Below are 18,763 nucleotides of genomic sequence, written 5' to 3' on the forward strand. Positions count from 1 at the left end.
TATGGACTAGAGTCAGAGCTCTTCTATACATTCTTAATTATTACTCTTCTACGGTAATCAACCTGCATAAAATATTCACAATACAGATCAATCCTCCAACAAAATATCCAAGTTTGCAGCTAACTTACGTAATCAAACTCATTACTCTCAGACACTGTAAAATCATTGCTTATAATATTAGACATATACCAAGTAGCCCACATTACAATGGCATGTCCATCATTACAAACCCTGTAGACTTTTATGGTCACAAAAACACCTCTGCTCCTCACTACAATGTCCATCAACTATTCTGGTGATTCATTATACTCAGTTTGTATTACTAAATTATGGAAGTAAATGCTTTCTCATAGCAGAGTTGATCAAAATGTAAAATAATTTATTCATCTATTAAATAATTTCATAACAAGCAATAAACTATATGCTTCCAATATCGAGGAATCAGAAATCCAATTTTCCACTGAATATATTACTCTGCAATTTTGACTTTCAACTATTTTCTTTTTTATTTTTTAATATTCTGTTATTCCCTAGTATTCTTATCCTAGAATCTCATAACAATTGAATTGTCTATATTACATTCTCAAAACTAAAATATAAAAACAAACTTATTAATGATTTCTAATTTAACTCCAACATAAACTCAGCTAACTTTTGTCAATTAGTATAATTTTATTTATGCTTCATTTCTGAAACTATGATAGAATATGATTTAATTCACTTTGCTATGTCAATTTTTCCAAAGTGCAACTAAAATGTTCATCAAATGTTTAACGTACTAATTAAGACTTTTTTTATTTTTCAATTACTGTTTTATGCTATGTAAATATGAAGCCTTTTCCCTGAGTCAGCACTGAGAGGACTGTGAGATGTATTGAACTAAAGGTACTCTTTTAACATATTTGAAAACACTTACCAGTGTTTCATCAATCAATCAAATCTGAAACCTTCTCAGCTGATTATTTTTACAGTTCACCCACCAGTTTAACAAATGTGTTCCTTCTTTATCTGCATCTGTTACAGTGGCCAACAGAGTTCTACAGACTCAATATCAACAATTTTCCAAGGTTCCTCCTGGGACTAGAGCATCTGCTGCACAAAGTATCTGATTGTTGAAGCCAAAATAAGCTTGCAGGTCTTTTTTACATTCCTAGTCTTAGCCACAGTTTCTACTCATACTCAAGTTTGGACTGGGGGCCATCAAATTTTGGATAGATCCTTTTCTCTGTTATTCAGAACTCTCTTGGAGGAATGTGCATATATCAATCTTATAGCTAACACCATCTTGACCAATGAAATATGTGGGTTTATCAGTTTCATTTTGGGCAATCCATCCTGCAAATATTTACCCAATATATCTGCCACAGCCTTTTGGGTTGCAATTTTATTTTTCTTTAATAATGTACCTAAATTTGCCACCCAAACACTTAATATATGATTCTGCCTATAATGATATAAACAGCTTAGTTCAATTAAGTCTGGGACAACTACAAGTTGGCTACAGGCAACAACGACTATCAGTGTACAAAGACAAGTCTAACCAAAGTAAACAAGCAGCAGAAAAATGAAAAGCTGACTCTAGACACCAGGATGCGAAAGCAATCCAACAACAGTGTTTAAATTAAAGTTCTACTTAATGGATACTTTTTCCATCCTGTTTACTGGAGTCAGCTTTTTATTTTATCACTACACACAGGACTAAGGATTCCGCAACACTCATTTTAAAATTGGAGAGAAATCTAAATGTATAAACGTGATTGAAAATATGCATTAGTCCATGATTTGTAAACTTAGGAAAGGTGATTAACATGTCATCAACAAATAAGCACATAAAGACTAATTGGATGACATTTATTTGATCAATTTGTTTAATTCATGAGTTATGTAAACAAACTAGTAGGTGATTTTATACAGAAATACCATCATAAATAGAATAGCTGATAGGAGGCATCCTTGATAAGTCCCACATTGGCAAATTTCTCTCCAAAAAAAATCTTGAGAGTTAATTACATTACAGCATAAAATCCTTTGTACAGAAGTGTTAATCCATCAATAATTATTTCATGATTGCAACCTAGCAGTCTATCCAAGACATTTTGTCAGTCAGTACTTATAACAAGATAAGCAGCCTTGTTTTGTATAGCTTTTTCTAACAGGGCCATGAACTGCTGACAAATTGTGAAGTTGTCTATATTGATCAAAAGTGCTATTATGGCTGTATTAAATTTGCTAATGCTTTTCTAATTCATTTCACCCAAAGGATCCCATATTTGTTTCATAACTCAAAGTTAGGATTAAAAATGGAACAGTGCCAGTAGGCCCCTGGCTCTTTTTGCAATGTGGATATCATTGACAGCACTGATGATCTTTGGGAACTGTAGTTGAGGAAGTTGTCATTTATGTGACAATACATGCGTATTACAGAATTTCAATAACAAGAGCAATATCAGTGGAGGAAACTGCTTATAGCGTTCTGTCAGAAAAACTTTGATACTTGCTACCATGCCCACATTTAGGGTTCTTCTCTCTTGCTCTCACTTAAGATTTTCTAGTACTGTTTTCTGTTTGACATTTAGAGGTGTTACTGTTACATTTGATCAGTAATCTCTTAATATGCTCATCACTGAAGCAAGGATTTTAGTTTACAATTCAGTAATCTGGATGGAAAACAGTTGCAAGATGGCCTAGGCACAAAATATTTTCATCTCAGTGAGTGGATTACCAAGAATGTACTGTAAAATCTGTGCTTTGTAATGTAGCTCACCTCACAAAATTGTTCAGTGCTGTGATGTGGGTGCACAGCATACCTGTTTTAGCTTGTCTGCACAGACACACACTTTTAAGTTCAATATTTCCTCTGTTAAATGTATAATAAAAGATCAAAGTACCATACCTACAGAATAGTCTGTGTTTTCTGCTCAAGGTATTAGGGAAACTATTTATCAAACTTATATGTTCTTTGCCCATCAGTTTTTGATCCTGTTCACACTTTTGGTTTGGCATTTAAGCAAATATTTAAATTTTTCAAACCATGTATGAAGAAGGACTTCTTTTTTTATTTTATTTTATTTAATTTTATTTAATACATCTGTAAACTGGGTAAACCCACTGGGCACAGGTTGCCCTTTAAAGGGCGACTCAGGAACAAATGACTAGCACTTCATGACACAGTAGGAAAAAGGTTTCCTTGACTACAGGAAGCAGCTTGTTAATAGCTCAGAGCCTTAATTCTTTGCACTCTGAGATATAATCAGAATGGAGTCTTAAAAAAAGTGTTTATGTTTGACAAACAATGATGGTAATATTTATAGAAAAATGACTTTTGTCTTGGAACAGCTGTATTAGCAATGTTTTCATTACCTTTCTCATTCAAAGCCATGTGAAAGCATATGCCTGACTAGACTCAGTGACAAAATAAAACATAATTTCCTGACAATGAAACTACCTACAACACTGTTTTGAAGTGGTGCAATCTTAGGCAAACCAATATATCCAGAAAATCCTGCTATATGACACAGAATAAATAAGCAATAAAGGAAAATAATTTTAATCAAATGGTGCCATTGGTACAGTCCATTTAGCAAACCACATGCACATTGTAGCAGGACTCAGAGTTTGATATTTGCCCTAAGGTCACATTTTCTTTCTATCAGTTTACGGACTGGAACTATTAGTCTGCTCTCTGTATTATAAACTGAAGACCACTTCAGACTCTCAGTTTAATTCAATGAAAGATGGGGAGCATGTCAATTATTTGAGAATTTGAGTACTCTTTCGGTCAGTGCAGATGGACAGTACATTTGCTGAAAGCCACTGACACTGCCAATGGAGTGTGCTAACCACCCCATTGTTTTGTGACTGTGAACTATGGAGTAGATGTGTGTGTGTATATATATATATATATATATATATATATATATATATATATATATATATATATATATATATATATATATACATATATATATATATATATATATATATATATTTCGCAAATTTAAAGCTATAAAAAGCTATAAAGCAACTAATTGAAAAACACTTTTGGCAAACTACATATTTTACACACACACACACACACACACACACACACACACACACACACACACATATATATATATATATATATATATATATATATATATATATATATATATATATATATATGTGTGTGTATGTATGAATATATAGATATATATCTATATCTATATATATATATATATATAGATATATATATATATATATATATATATATATATATATATATATATATATATACACATATATATAATTATATATGTGTGTGTATAATATGTAGTTTGCCAAAAGTGTTTTTCAATTAGTTGCTTTTATAGCTTTAGCGATTAATAAAAGTTTCATTGGCAGATTAAAATGAATCAATACTATGCTCTCTTCCATGTAAAATGACTAAATTCATATATACTAAGTCAAGAAGTGGAGAAAGCATAGTCTCAAAGTAAGAAGCAATTTTATGAAAGGTTAGCAAATGAATATAATTCCATGGTGGACGGTAGTAAATGTAAAAGTTTGAAAAAGGAAAACAAAAGGGAAATATATGAATTTAATAAGAAAAATGTACACATTTAAAACATGTTGCTTTATAAACAACAATATTATGAAAAAAGTGGAAAAATGTAAAATTACTACTTTCCTGAGCAAACAATTTAAATTTGCGAAAGGAAGAATGACAGAAATGAAAATGAATGCAGAACATATAGTTTTGACACAAGAGCAGATTATGACATTTCTAGTGGGTTACATTACAGTGTTATTTAATTAGGAGAACATAGATTTATTTCAGATATGGAATGCCAAAGAATTATAGTGGATATCAATAGCTTTTTTTAAGAAAAAAACTGAATTAGAAGCTCGATTTGGAAAAAAGTAAAAGAAAGTAGAACACACTGCTCTGATGGCATTACGTATACCTTTCATAAGGAAAGAGACAAGAAAAAGTATTTTAATAAGCATAGTAAATATATGGTTAAAGCACAGCATGCAACTCAACAGATTTAAGTTAGCTTCATCTGGAAGGTGAAAAATACAAGTTAAAACTTGGACACCCATTATGGTGAATAATGTACACGGAAGATTTGATATTGTATTAGAGACATTAATTACTGATGACATCTATGGCTGGCCTGCAATTTTTCTGTATCTATAAGCAACTGCAAGTGTGTAGCAAACATCATTCCATATATTTTGTTTCATGCTTGGGGAACTGTTTTCCACAGCTGCATATTTAACATGTAGAAAGAAGAGCAGAAATCATTCCCACAAACTTTGCTCTAAGTACAAGGCTGACAGCATTTCCTGTATATACACATTTCATATGAAGGTAGATTTATCTTTTACATATATGTGATGCTTATCTTTAGTATATGGATATATTCTTCTGGAAATAAATATTGTTTTTTTTTTTTGACATACTTATGCAAATGAATGGAATCTGTCCTCCTAATGTGGGCTGATAAAAAAGCAAGGAAAAAAGCTACACTTCTACACCTGTCACACTGCAATATTCATGTGTCAGGAAAGTTGAGAAAGTAAAGACAATCTCTGATCACAATCTACTGTTGATTGATTGATGGATATAATTTTGCATTTTGTACATTTTTAATTTAGGGTTTATACTTTGGGCCGGATTCAAGAAGGCTTGCATGGAGTTTAAGAGTAGAGTAAGACTCCATGCAGCCAACATGTCCTCCGAGCGATCCAGGAACAGCCGGTAGGGGCATGTAACAGAGCTCTCAAAACTAGTCCTACATGGACAGGGCTTGGATATGCAAATTACCTCAATTGCAGGTGAAAGCTATGCAAATGAGGTAAATCTGCGATCCAGGAAACCCAAACCTGTCCGAATAGGAGTAGTGTTATTTGCAGAAATGTACTCAGTTGACAACTGAGTACAGTTCTGCAAATAGCAAAACGGAGCCATGACAGCTCCAAAAAAAGGATGCATTTACAGGAGGAAGCATGCCAATGGCCAAAAATACGGCCATTGGCAATGTGAAGTGATGCAAAATAAAAATAAAATAACTTTTTTTTTTCATCCCGATCTCTGGGGTTTAAGCGTAGCACAGCGCCGCGCAAACGCGCTGCAGCCTAAAAACCAGAAAATCAATAATTAAGATCCACAAATGTGGATTTTATTGCTGATATGAATTTACAATGCAAGTGAATGGAAGGCTGAAGACAACATGGCCACCGAGTACAGATTGCTAAGGGGGGGGGCTCAGTCTAAGAGATGTAACCAAGCATTAGTAGGCAATCCTATGCAAATGAGGGTTAGGATTGTGAATCACAAGTTTACATAGCAAATGAGCACAGTCAGTGGAGTGTAGGAGTAGGATAAGGGGAGTAACAGAGTAGAAGATAGGTGACATCACGAAGGGGGCATGTATGAAAGAAGTGAAGCTCATTGGAGCTGAGTGGCATGTGTCAGGTGACATTTACATATCATTGAAAGAGGTGTGTCAACAGGTAGGCTAGGTAAAGTAAAGAAATTGAAGGTGTATGCCGTGGATAACACCAAAGTTTCTTTCTGAGAGTGCATGCACTCCCAAACATTGACTGGGAGCAGTACTCAAGCCCCAACACCCTAGCCCAAAGGTTCCTAGAATTTATAAACTCAAATGCTATGGAACAACTAGTCACCACCCCCACAAGAGGGGAAAACATACTGGACCTGGTCATCACCATCATGGGGACTCTATGCGCCATACAAGAGGTATTCCCCTCATTGGTAAGATCGGACCATAAATCAATTCCACTGGATATCCACATCCCGATGCCACCCACAGCCCAGAAAACCACAGTGAAAAACTTCTCAAAAGCTAATGTCACACTTCTCAAAAACCGAGGTGGAATCCTTCAAGTCCCCCGGGCCAGTGGAAAGTACGGCTCAAACTGCAGAATCCTTTATAAACGCATTCTATGGACACCTTCAGGAATGCATGGATCATGCTATCCCAAACAAAACCAAGACCCAGTCATCCAAAGGCAGGCATCCTGCCTGGTGGACCCCAGCCATAAATAAGCTGTATAACAGAAGGAGGATGCTACTACATGATAGAGCAAAATCCCTAAAAGGGAACATATCTCTGATCAGTACTAGCAAAAAACTACGATCCCTCATAAAATCATCTAAGGCCAGCTTCGAGAGAAAAACTGCACAGGACACTAAAGATAATCACAAGGCCTTCTTTAGTTATGTTACGAACCTGGGTTGCAACTCCCAGATATGCTCAGAGTTGGTCCAAAATGACAAAAAATACACTGAACCCACAGACATTGCCAACATCCTGGCAGACAGGTTCAGTGCAAACTTCTCCCCCCTTCCCCGCTAAAGAGCAAATATATATCTCAGTAGAGTGTTGCCCCCCTGACATCTCAGATGCTCAGGAGAGAGCCGCCCTCTCCAAAGCAAAAAACACAGCATCAATGGGACCAGATGGTGTCCTGGGCTGCGTTCTACATGAATAACAAGAAGAGCTAAACCCCCACATAAAGCTGCTGTTCAATCTCAGCCTTACTACAGCATATGTAGCCAAAGAATGGCGTACAGCAACAGTGGTCCCACTCCACAAAGGTGGTGCCTCTAGGGACCCCGGAAACTATCGCCCCATAAGCCTGACTAGCCCGGTCTGCAAAGCTATGGAGAGGATCATCATGGAACTCATAATCAAAGACATTGGGGACCTACAGACACTGGATCCTACCCAATTTGGTTTTGTTTAGGGCAGATCCTGCCTCTTAAACCTGGTCGATTTCTTTGAAACAGTCACCAAGGCCATTGATGAGGGGAAGGTAGTCCACACAGCCTACCTGGACCTCGCAAAAGCCTTCGACACAATATCCCACTTGGGCATCATAGATAAGCTCTCCAGCTTAAATATAAACCCCTATGTCATAAGATGGGTTGCAAACTGGCTCAAGGACAGAACCCACATATTCAGAATTGCTGGAGCCATGTCAGACTCTAAACCAGTTACAAGTGGCATCCCACAAGGCTCAGTCCTGGGACCTCTCGTGTTCGGCATATATTTTTCGGAGGTTCAGGCTAACACGGGAGGACTGTGGCTGTCCAGGTTTGCATATGACTGCAAACTGGGCGCCATTATTGACTCTCCAGCTGACACAAGCATCCTCCAAAAGGGTTTCATAGAGATGGATAACAGGTGCCAGAGCCATGGCCTAAAGCTAAACGCTAAAAAGTGTATAGTCATACCCTTTGGCAAAAACAAAGTGCCCACAAATTCCCACATTGGTGGGAATCCATTAAGTACCGAAGAAGTAATTAGGGACCTGGGGACCCAAGTTGACAGTAATTTCCCTTTGACAACCACATTGCCAAAGTGGTTAGAAAGACCTTCTATATAGCCCACCTTATCATGAAAGGATTCACATCTACATCAAGGGAGGTCATTGTGCCCCTTTATTCATCCCTCATCAGGCCCATAATTGAATACAATGCCCCATTTGGGATGTACCTTACCTGACACCTGCAGCAACTAGAAAGACCCCAAAAGTACCTCACAAAGAGGATCATGGGACTCAAACAGATGCCATATGCTGCTCGGTTAAAGAAACTACAGCTGTACTCGGTTGCATACTGCCTACTTAGAGGCGATCTATGCCTGAAGTATAAAGTCATGTCCAACCAGGAATTAATGAGCATGCTCCACCTCATAAAATCCAAATCCCTTAGAGCTAAGCGCTCGAGGAACTTGAACCTGAGCACAGAAATAAATTGGACATGCTGGAGGGACACATTCCTAACCCAGAGGCTCCCTTCGCTCTGGAATAGAATCCCAGTCCATGTTAGGCAGAGCCCCTCACTGACTCTCTTCAAGAGGAATCTTGACGAGTGGATGGGAGATCGTAGGTTTACCATGGGGATTACTTTGGTGTCACTACTAGACAGAGGCACAGTAAACTAACCTTAAAATGGGCACAGTAAAATCAGTTCAGAGGGTGGTGAAAGCCAAACACACTCTGGCTAGGCTTTTAAATGCCTTAGGGCAGATAGCCTAGTATGAACCTATGAACCTAAGTAGGACATAGCTGAACAAAAGGCAACATGCTCATATTTGCTCTACTGGCCCTTAAGCAGTCTGGTCTGCTCAGTATGAAAATATAAAGCTGTGATGGGCCTCAAACTCAGGATACTGTGCACTATAGTCATAGTACTGGACCACTAAGCCATGACAGTATTGCAGTGGTCAACCTGTATGAAGAAATGTTGATAAGTCTATGCTAAATATTCCATGGAAACCCTGCAGGCACAGCATAATCCCTGTCGAGTTATGACACAAAGGTGAGTCCCGCAGTAAGAATAGAACCTGACTTTCAGCACACACAGTAGAAATGTTAATATTGGACATGTGCACATACATCAACAGATGTAGTGGACCTCAGGCAGCAACATACTGAAAGGTCACACTGGGCATGCTCACACACTTGAGTAAATGAGACAAATGTCAGGCAACAGAACACTGACAGTCTGAAATGGGCATGCTCACACACTTAGGCCATGTTGGAGTACAGCAGTGAGCCACACATATCAGGCAGTTGCATGTGTTAACCCAGGAACCTTTCACTATCCAGCAATCTGCCCTGTGCACACAGTTATATGACAACAGACACATATATAATATAGTGGAACCCTGTCATAATCAAATATGTTCTGCAGATACATAAGTTGTTCATAGAAAGTGGAAAAGCAAAGACGATAAAACCTACAAACAGTATCAGCAATGAACATTGTGCATCCTGAACATTAGCATAGGTTCAGAGATTGATACTAGCCTATCCGCCCTAGGGCATGTACAAGCCTAGCCAGAGTGTGTTTGGCTTTTGCAACCCTGTCAAAGTAGAACACTGTGCCTGTGAATAGTAGGTCACACAAGATAGCCCATTTATGTTTAGTGTATTGTGCCTCTGTCTAGCAGGGACCCAGAAGATATCCCATGGGTAAACATAGGATCACCAATCCACTTGTCAAGATGTCTCCTGTAGGTGGTCAGTGGGTGGCTCTGCCCATGCAAAACCGGGATTACAATCAGGAGTGAGTGGAGCCTCTGGGATAAGAATCTGTCCCTCCAGCATGTCCTATTGACATCTGTGCTGAGGTATATGTCCCTGGAGTGTGTAGCTCCAAGGGAGTCGGATATCCTGAGGTTGAGCATGTCCATTAAATCTGGGTCAGATATTTCCTTAAACTACAGACGCACAACACATCCATGTAGGTGGTAAGTGACTGAGTAGAGCTGGACTTACTGTATCTGAACTGTGCAGGGCATCCATGTTGAGTCCCTACATCTGCTTGTTGAGGAACATTTGTGGCCATTACAGTTGCTACAGGTGTCAGGTAAGGTACATCCCAAATGTGGCATTGTAACCAAGCATGGTCGTGATGAGTATAGGGGCACAACGACCTCACTTGATCAACATGTGAAACCATATGAGATAAGGTGGGCTATATAGAAGTTCTGTCTAACCATTATGGCAATGTGATTGTCAAAGGCGAGAGTACAAACAAGTCGTGTCCCCAAACCCCTAACAACTACTACCATATGTAATGGATTACTACCTATGTGGTAATGTGTGGGCATGTTGTTATTCCCAAAGGGGATGACTATGCAACTAATGGCATTTAGCTGTAGGCCATGGCTCAGGCACCAGTCATCCTATCTCTGTGAGACCCCGTTTGAGTATGCATGTGCCAGCTGGAGAATTGATTATGGCACCCAGTTTGCAGTCATCTGTGAACATGGTCAGCCATATTCCTCCTGTGTTAGCCGTACGCCACACAAATATATACTGAATAAGAGAGGTCCCAGGACTGAGCCTTGTGTGATGCCATGTGTAACTGGTGTATAGTCAGACATGGCACCTGCAATACTGAGCATGTGGATGCTATCCCTGATCCAGGTAGCAATCCATCATGTGAGATATGTGTCAATATCGACGCCGGTGAGCCGATGCATAATGGCCGAGTGGGGTATTGTGTCGAAGGGTTGTGCAAGGTCCAGGCAGGCTGTGTGGACAACCGTCCCTATACCAATGGAACTCGTAACTGTTTAAAGAATACGAACAGGTCCAGGAGGCAAGATCTGCCCACAACAATACTGAAATGTGTAGGACCCAGTGTCTGTAGGTTCCTGATGTCTATGTGCATGAGTCCCATTACAATACACTCCATAGCTTTGCAGAACAGGCTAGTTAGCCTTATAGGCCAATATTGTCTGTGGTCCGTTGTGGCAGCAACTCTGTGGAGCGGGACCACTATCACTGTACACCATACCGTGGGTACATATCCTGCAGTAACTCTGATATTGAACAGTGACTTAATGTGAGGGTTACGTCTGCCATGAAGCCCATGTAAGATGCAGGCCAGGACACCATCTAGTCACATTGATGCTGTGTTGTCCGCTGTGGGGAGGGCAGCACTCACCTGTGTATTTGTGATGTCAGGGAGGTTACACTCTGCTGGGATGGACAGTAGCTCCTTAGGGGGGATGGGGGGGGGCATCTGCACTGAACCTGTTTGCCAGGATGTTGGCAATGTCTGTGGGTTCAGGGTATGTTTAAACAGTATGCCGTAACTCATGGCATATCAGTGAGTGTCCACCCAGGTACCTGAATTAACTGAAGAAGGCCTTGTGAGTGTCCTATGTGTCTGGTGCAATTGTCCGTTAGAAGCGGGCCTGACATAAATACATGAGTGATTGTAGCTGTCTGCTAGTACAGATCACAGATGCCTTCCCTGTCTGGGATTGTGCTCTATCATGTAGTAGCATCCTCCTTTCATTGTATAGCTTATTAATGGCCGGGGTCTACCAGACAGGTCCCCTGCCATTGGAGGAGTGAGTCCAGTTGGTATTTGGGATAGCACAATCAATGCAGTCCACTAGGTGTCCATAGAATGTGTATGTAAAGGATTCAGCAGTCAGAGCCATACTTACCACTGTCCCAGGGTCTCTGAAGGATACCGCCTTGGTTTGGAGAAGTGTGATGTTTGCTTTTGAGAAGTTCACCAAGATTACCCAGGATGGGTGTGGGGACAGGATATGGATGTCCATGAGATAAATGTATGTTCTGACCTTACCAATGAGGGGTATATCTCAGGTGTGGAACATAGAGTCCCCATGTTGGTGATGATCATGTCCAATATGTTGTCCCCACTTGTGGGTGTGGTGACCGGTTGTGCCATAGCATATGAGTTTACAAATAGTAGCAACTGTTGGGCGAGGGTGTTGGGGCCTGAGTACTATCCCCAGTCAATGTGTGGTATTTGAAATCACCCAATATATTGGTGTTTGGGGAGACCTTCATATTGTCCAGTGTTCCCAGGAAAGCCGAGTGTGGTTCATGAGTTTGCGAGGGTAGTCTGTAGCAGGCAACAAACCAAAAGGCAGATTTGCACAATGTTAGGTGCATATGTATGGTCTGTGATGCTTTGTGCAGTGCTACCAACCTGGAGGTATGTGTATCTGTGATGTATATGGATACTCCCCCTATTTGTGTTGGCCATTCCTAGTTTTATGGTCAGAAAGCATGGTATGAAATATAACCTTGTAGTGCTGGTGTGCATTTGGGAGCCTGAACCAGGTGTCTGTTAGTGCACATATATCACTGTTGTCCATACTGAGGAGATTCCTGAGTAGTCGCAATTTGAGGGTAACACATCTGGTGTTGAGCAGCATTACCCTCAGTGTCATGTACTCTGTAATGTCTATTGAGGTGGGTTTGTCTTTTGAGCCCCGCTTAAAAAAAGCAGTATGGTGGTAGCAAGTGCCTTAGCCAGTATTCGAAAGTCCAGGGGTGACAGGTGCAAGCTGTCCATATGGAAGCTACATGGAATGTCGAGCATGTCACCCCAGGCTGATAGACACTGTACCCCCTGTGAATGATACCAATATGTTAGCCAACTATTAAACATGATCAGTTTGTTGGTATACTGTGTAAGATGCTAGACAAGGTCAGGGTCATACTGGCCTGGGCTACATGATCAGAGAGTTCCTCTATGTATCATGTCATGTGGTCCAGGGAGAAACGTCTGAGGGTGTACGCACCAGCATGGACAATGATGGAGCCAGTCTTGTACTTGTTTTGGAGTGACCTGAGTGCATGTGTTATGTTGTGGATCCTGCCGCCCGAGAGACAGCTCAAAGTGACTATTCCCTTGTTTGGCCTGGTGAGTGGGATGTCAGTGTGTCTGACAATAAGTGTCACCTATTACAAGTGTATTAGGTGTGTTGTTTAGCCCAAAGGGCAGTGACTGTGTGGCACACTGACATTGTGAACTATGTGATATGTGGGTATTGTAGTGGGGTAGCAGTTGTTTGTGTGTCTGCTTTGGAGGTCTCTGCTGCTTAGGCAGAGTTTATGTAAAGCCTCCGAGTATGTTTATGTGTGATAATGTGGTTTGATTGCTGTCGCTATAGGTTTATGTGAGACTGATATGTGGTGTATGTGGTTACCTTCACCACCTGATAGACTATGCCAGTCATGGGTCGAGAGAGCTCAGCCTTCTGTATGTCAATATTGTTGCATAACTCACATATATCTGAGTTTGTTGGGAGGAGGAGAGGGTTGTCTGTGTACATAAGGCAGATGTGACATTGTGTCAAAACCACAATATTCACAAGCTGGACTGGAGAGTACACATGAAACCGACCCCTGGACATGCCAGGATATTATGATGACATACTCCGTAGCTGATTGCAAAGGATCAGTAGGGTGTTAAGTGTGTAAAAGAGTATAACAGGGATTAGTGCTCAGGTTTGTTGGTGTTTTGTAAAGAATAGCTGAGAAGGATTCCAGACTGAATCATGACACCTCCTTCAGCTATGTCATAAATAGCAATGTACACTCATATATGTCCTGAGTCAGGGCCAACTGTACCTGACTGACAATGCTGACATCCTGTCAGACAGGCCCATATAGACATACCCACCTCCCACTGACGATAGTCCCAGTCATCATACCAGGAGATACCACAAGTAGAATGGCTGAACAGCTCCCCCCAAACCCAAAAGCATGGCAGCAATTGGATTACATTGTTTCCCAATATGTGTCATGCATGAACTACAGAACAAACAGACCCTGCACCTGAACAGTCTGTTGAGCCTCACCTTCTCCACAGGATCTGAAACCGTTGAATGTGTAACAGCGACATATGTCACTCCCCACAAGTGTAGATGCACAACACACCATGGAAAGTATAGTCCAGTAAGCCTATGAAGTCTGATCTGCAAGGCCATGAAGTCCATCATGGTTGAAGTCATACACAGAGCTATTGGAAGCTGACAAACACACAACCCTACCGACTGTGGTATGTTCATGTGCAGATCATGGTTCCCAAACATGCTAGACTGTTTGGAAGGTAGACACCCAGGACATACATCACTGAACAGAGCTGCACATGTCCCACATAGACTTTGAATAGCCCTTTATCAACACCCCTGACACATGGCATATCCACAAAACCAACAATCTGTGCATAAATATGTGTTGACATATGAAGGAATGTCAATGTGTCCACAGATAGATCACACAAGGTAAGAATTATGGGGTCCTGTTCAAGCTGTTGACACCTGCTGACCCACATGGCTCATTCCTGGGATTGCATAAAACAAAGTGTACACACATTACCATGTCCTGTCTGATGATGTCAGCATCCTACAAATATAGCAGGAGAATAAAGACCACCCAGTAAAGCATGTAGCATGCAGTGTTAATGCGTGTGTCTCTAGTATCATAACATAGCTAGGTCGGGACAGCAACCAAGAAAAAACGGCAGTTTTCTGTAGAATGTCGCCAAGCACAATAGATTCTACCACAGTTAAAAACGAAGTGCAAATACACAATTTATTAATGCAATTCCAAAATCAAGGCGTTTTCGTCCTATAGCTGGACTTCATCAGATAATCTCTTACATCATTTATTAGCATCCATTATAGACTTCCTTCATTTCCATTTTCCAATCAAAAAATACCAATTAATTCAAATAGACAAATCAGCTTACTTTTAAAAGCTCATTAATATTAAAATACATTTCATTTAATCACATAAATACAACCAATTTCTCTAAAAAAACTTTAATTTATATCTATTCATCACTTTAAAATCAATTCCATTCATATTGCAGGGGATAAAATATATTTTTATATACATATTTAAATAAATATATACAGCACTGAAATAAATAGGACATGCTGGAGGGACAGATTCATAACCCAGAGGCTCCCTTCACTCTGGAATAAAATCCCAGTCCAGGTTAGGCAGAGTCCCTCATTGACTCTCTTCAAGAGGAATCTTGATGAGTGGATGGGAGATCGTAGGTTTTCCCTGGGTATCACTTCTGTGTCACTGTTAGACAGAGGCACAGTATACTAACCTCGAAAAAGGGCATAGCAAAATAAATTTAAAATGGGTGGCGAAAGCCAAACACATTCTGGCTTGGCTTATAAATGCCCTAGGGCAGATAGCCTAGTATGAACCTATGAACCTCAGAACCTATAAAATTCACATTCAAATAGCATAAATTTTCATCAAACAGCACCATCTATTGACCATATAATTTATTGCACTCAGGATTATATTTTAGCTGCTTTTAGTTTCAGTAGAGGTAAAATTGAAATATGTTCATTCAGACCTGGGGATTTATTTGCTTGCAACATGATCTGCCATCATAATTCTCTATATCCTATGGTGTCTTCCCATGGCCCCCCCTCTGATGTTATTCTTTATATGTTCAATTACAAAAAACTGGAATATACTGTCCTCACATGTCTTCCTGTGTCTGTACAATGCATTAGTCTCTTTCATTTTTATAATTTCATAGGTATGCTCGTATATTCTTCTTTTTAAAGTTCTCTCCATTTTACCCATGTAAAAAGACCCACATTTGAAACAGGTGGCCAAATACACTAATCCTTTAGTATCACAATTGTATAGCCCATTACTCCTGATCAATTTACCTCTACTCTCTACATATATATTCTCCTTATTTGCTATATATTTACATTGACCACATTTCCCACATTTAAATGTACCCTTTTTATTATTCAGGCTGGTACTTATATTTTTATTTTCCTTTTTCTTTTGTTCCAAATATTCCTTTATATTATTAGCATTTTTATATACTAACCTTTGAGTATCTCTAGGTAAATCTTCCAAATCAGTAAGAGCTATAAATCTTTCCCATTCTCTATAGAAAACCGATTTAATGCTCTGATTCAAACCATTATACTCTAATACAAAGGACAATTTATATTCTTCTTGTAAACTAGCATTACTATTGTTTACCACATAATTGCCCTTAGTCTCTCTAATACCTAAAATGGGCTCAAATTTTCCCATTCTTCCTTTTTCTATTTCCAATCTAACACTATGTACCAAACTTTTATTATATCCTCTATCTAGGAACATACCTTCTAACAAGTCACATTCTATCTTAAAATCTTCTGATTTACTTGTCATTCGTGACCCCCTCACAAATTGGCCTTTTATTATATTTCTTTTACTATGTTCTGGGTGTGCGCTGTTGTAATGCATGTAAGAATTGCAATAAGTTACTTTTCTATAAACTTTAGATGCAAAATTACCTTCACTTTTAATTATTTCTATATCTAGATATTGTAAAACCTTCTCAGAAACATTATAGGTGAATTTAAGAAAATCAGTAGTTTGGTTAATATATTTTATAAATTCTTTCAATTTTTCTTTTCCCCCTACCCAGAATATGACTATGTCATCTAGGAACCTCTTATATAGGTTCCAATAATTATGGAACTCCGATTTAAGTACATATTTTTCTTCCCAGTTAGCCAGTACAATATTTGCATATGTAGGTGCACAGGCTGCTCCCATGGCTACACCCTGCGTTTGTTGAAAAAATTCCCCATTAAATAATAGGAAATTATTTTTAAGTACCATGTCCATCAAGCCTGTGCAAATTATTTTATCATTATGTGTCAATATCTTATCCATAAATATTTCTTCTTCAAACATATTCATACCTTCTAAACAGGGAATAGATGAAAATAAATCTATTATGTCAATTGTTACAAATAATAGATTTTCAGTATACATACAATTATCTATCATCCTTAATAAATCCCAAGAATCTTTTAAAATAGCAAGCTTATTTACCCATATATGTTTTGTTTTACTATCTATAAATTTGGCCAAAGGTAATGTTTTTTAACCATCTGCTGAGACAATGGGTCCCAGCGGTGGGTCCAATACATTTTTATGGACTTTAGGAATGCCATAGATAACTGGTATTTTTGGTTTTTCTACCTTTAAATAGTTTAACATATTTCCATCAATAATTAATTCACTATACATTCCCTCTAGTTCCATATCTATCCTCTTATAAGCTAAAGAAATTTCATTTCTGGACACCACCCTATATTTATTCTCATCTCTCAAGATTTGATTCATTTTTCCTTCATAGGTAATGGTGTCCATAATAACTGCCCCCCCCCCACCCTTGTCGGGTTTCATTATTCTTATCTTCGAATTATTCTTTAACTCATTCAATGCTTTAAATTCCTCCTTACTAATGTTCATATCATTTCCCATCTTTGTATATGTTTTTCTTATTTCTGCTTCCATAATACTTTCCACATTTTTAAGTTGTGGATGCAATGGGGAGTTAAAAACTGAGGATCTCACTAGAGTTCTATCAGTATGATATGGATTTATTTGTTTATCATTCCTACCATATATTAATTTTAAATTAACTTTTCTCAAAAATAATTTTAAATCAAGGAGTGTAGTTGTTAATTCCCCTTTTACTTGTGGAATAAATTTAAAACCTTTTCCTAATAAGCCAAAATGTTCATCTTGAAGCTTCACATCACTATAATTATAGATAGTAAAACCATTTAAAGTATTTATAATACTTTCATCATTTATATTATACTCATTTATATCAATACTATTTAAAGATGCTGGGTCCGGGGTACATATACTTAATATCTCCCCCTCCCCCCCCATGGGAAAATTTTCATGTGGCAATCCATCTATTCCACTATTAGTCCTTACTCTCTCTAATGGGGGAAATTCTTTATCATACAAATCATCTCTCCATCTCTCTCCCATTTCATCAAATTCCCTATCATTTCTTTTTCCTTTAATATTTTTTTTGTTAAAAAAATTATTATTCCTATTAAATCCTTTCTTTCCATTATATAAATTTCCATAAGCACCAGGTTTAGGATAACTTACTTCATTTTCATAATCAATCAAATCACGTTTTAATTTCTCCATTTTTCTATTAATTAATCCAGTGCATTTTTCATCTATTTCACCTCTTATTTTATAAAATTTCTCTCTCTCTTGTTTTATATCAAAAAACAAATCATCCTTTATAAGCCACTCCAATACTTCTATATCATTCTGTAACACAATCAAATTTCTATTATTTTCCTTAATAATTAATTTTAAAATATCTGAACCACTATTATTAAAAACCTCTAACAATTCCTTGTGAAAAGTTGAACCTATTTGTACATTGTTAGGATATTTATACATTCTAAGACCTTTTGGAACAACATTTCTCTTGATACATTGAGTAAGATATGCATTTTCAATATGTAAACTTTTATATTTAAACATATTCTTTGACAGGTTATCAATCATTTTACTATATGAATCACCATTCCTTTTTCCTTTTGGGCAATTCATTTCAAGTTTAAAACAAATACTTTTGTTTAACCAGTCTTTT

The sequence above is a fragment of the Protopterus annectens genome, chromosome 4.part1 (assembly GCF_019279795.1).
Source record: "Protopterus annectens isolate FY-2018-M chromosome 4.part1, PAN1.0, whole genome shotgun sequence".
Lineage (NCBI taxonomy): Eukaryota > Metazoa > Chordata > Ceratodontiformes > Protopteridae > Protopterus > Protopterus annectens.